Genomic DNA, 2958 nt, shown 5'->3' on the forward strand with positions numbered 1-2958 from the left:
TAGAATGACCATGTCATGTCCTGGAGATTGACCTTGTTAGAGCATAGGTGTTTACCAAAATCCGCACACTAGTACATGCATCATGTAAAAATAAAAGATTTTTGACAGGGGTTGCCACCGCCACAAGCGATGGCTTACTTAAATGTTTTTTGGCCGTTGATAACAATCTGCATAGTTCTTCATAGCAACCCTGAATCCAGAGTGGTACTAACAGAACTGCAGCAGATGACTAATAAGTTACCAGGTGGGCATCTATGTCTTACCGCACTCACGTTAGCTTTGGTCAGTGTTGAGTGGATGTCCTGTTTGTCAAGAGTAGAGGCATTAGTCGAGGTCTTCAAGGTGGTGAAGTGGCTGTCCATAAGGACGTCGACTTTGGTCATCAGGGATGGCAGTGCGAACAGGTCCTGGTAAGCGTCATACTCAAAGTGCGTGAAGTAGGTTTACTTCACAAGGAGAGCTGACTGAGGCAGGTTGCAAGCGAGCAACACTGGTCCTTCCCTGACGATGAGCAAAGCTTTTTGGTTTTCCAACGGCTGTTAAGAGAGCTGGAAAAGCTTGGCTATATGAGCGGCTGGCGAGGATGAGTACTGCCACTCTGGGCGTCATACGCTTTGCGGGAATCCCCTTTATCCTATTGCCAGTCAAAGATTTCAGGGAAAGTGTCCCCAGAGCTTACCACAAAGACATAGACTGCTTTGCTGCTTGAGAAAATCACACACTTGATGCAAAACTGAACTTTGTCGCGCTGGAACCAAGCGAACACTTCCCTGATGGCGAAGGGTGAGCGGTTTCAATGATGCAGAATAGGTGGGCAGCATCGTAACAAGGTAGGGTGTAGTGGTGGACAGAAAAAAAGGCGATGAGGAGCTGATAACTCCAAGGGTCACCAATGTGCGAGGTGGTTGTTAACAGAAGGCAATAATATTACAGTGTATGAAACAAGTGCAGCACACCAAACACAACTAGCATGAAGGTTGTATGGAAGAAGCTCCTACGAACATTTCAAATAATATATAAGATTTCTTTCATAATATGGCCACAACCGATGAGCGGGAATCCTCAAACCTCTGCAGTTGCCGCGAAGTAACAAGACTTAAAATATTGAGGAGGTTTTGAGCGTCTTCACTTAAGACCATGCCATTTTTCCATCAGTTCTTGAAGGAACCAAAAGGAGATGCATTCAGTAGGTCCTTTCCAGACATAGCTACTGAAGAATTCATTGGGTAAATATTCTGGAGGAGAGCATCGTGAGATCTTCATAATTCAGTCTACAAAATTGTCAGTTTAAACAAACGTTAGGAAGATATTGACGATAAATGGTGGGTGTACCTTTTTCCTGTATTGAAATTTACCCTAAATCATCTCCATTTAATACCTTTTAAGAGAGAGAGAGAGAGAGAGAGAGAGAGAGAGAGAGAGAGAGAGAGAGAGAGAGAGAGAGAGATTTCCAACCAAGAGGCCGGAAAGATAACCACGGAAAATCTGAAAGTAAGATGAAAATCTTTTGTATATATGTTTAAACAATATGTTTTATGCAAATATTAGTGAATTCTTACAGTAAAAGGAACAATTAATTTATATTACCTTGTAAGGGTAGATGATTCTGCCATGGAGCTCTTCCAACTACGATGAAATAATTAGATAGGGCTTCCCTGAAATTTAAACCACTGCTCAATAGCACACCTGAGGTGGTGTACAGGGCTGTGCGCTTTGTATCATCTCTCCAGGTACAGGTAAAAAAAATAGAGTTTTGTCGCTCCTTATCTAAAACATAATTCTGTATTATGCGTATTATGCTTCCCATCCGATAATCCAATACAGTTAGGAAAATTCCATATTTTGTCAAAAAAAAATTCTGCAGTTGTAAGACAAACTTCTTTAGTTGGATACAGTAATTATTCATTGGTTGAAGTCTTGCAAATAATATTGCGAGTTTCCTTTACATCTTCTGAAGTAGTACTTCTACCACGACAAAAACGCAAAGCCAAAGATCGAGAAAATTCACCAGTAGCAAGGAGAGAAAAATATGTTAAGATTTTGTTTGTTATGATAATTCACTAATTACTAATAGCAGATAATTATGTTTATCATAACAATATTACATGATATTTTTTAAAACTTATGTTGGCCTTTGTCCCATTTTGGTTTATTGATAAAAATTTCAATGTATCTTTCAAATATTTCTGTAAAAAGAAAATGAAAAAGCTAAAAACTATTATAGGAAATAAATCAAGAAATTCAAAATCCCAAATCCAGTGTTAGAACTTCAGAAATGGTTCTAAGTATTTAGTCAAACTTCACTTAGTTGTCATTTTTGAAAGACATTTATCTGCCAGAATCTAAGAGCTCAAATCTGAGCCGAGAAGAAAACATCTGAATAACTGACGATGACAAATTTGCACCTGGTGATGACAATGAATCGCATGAAAGCCATGTTTCTCCATAACTCGTGTCACATACTTCTAGGTCACCCTCTCCATCTTCTCCTTGACACCGGATAAACATCTTAATGGTTGGCAAACAAACCCGCCGTCTAAGAAGTGACAAAAACCAAATCTTGATTACAGGGTAAGAAAAAATTAGCAACTTGTTGAAACTGAAAAAGTTATAATACTTAAGAAAGTATCAGGATGAATTGGAAAATGAAGAATTACGTTTTTTTCGAGGAAATTATACCTTACATGAAGAAACTAAACCCTACAAATACAAAATCTTTTCTTGAAAGAAGTGGAAGGAAATGAACAGAACGAGAAGACAGGCACCGATCATTGTGCCTAGTTTTGATTACCACTAAACTATTTTTTTTTTCATAAATATTTTTTTATTAAAACCTAATTCAGTCAATTATCTATTTTTGTTTTGATGTGATTTTCAAATTATCACAATTTCTATAATTTTCTCACGAAATAGCCAAAATTGAAGTTACTTTATTTCAGCCGCCTGGACCCAAAAATT

At 38.0% G+C, this 2958-nt stretch overlaps 1 pseudogene; it reads left to right on the top strand.

Annotated features, from left to right (window-relative positions):
- Positions 1–388: 388 nt before the first annotated feature.
- LOC137647350 (uncharacterized) lies at positions 389–2781 on the top strand (annotated as a pseudogene).
- Positions 2782–2958: the final 177 nt, after the last annotated feature.

Source organism: Palaemon carinicauda, chromosome 9 (assembly GCF_036898095.1).
Source record: "Palaemon carinicauda isolate YSFRI2023 chromosome 9, ASM3689809v2, whole genome shotgun sequence".
Taxonomy (NCBI): domain Eukaryota; kingdom Metazoa; phylum Arthropoda; class Malacostraca; order Decapoda; family Palaemonidae; genus Palaemon; species Palaemon carinicauda.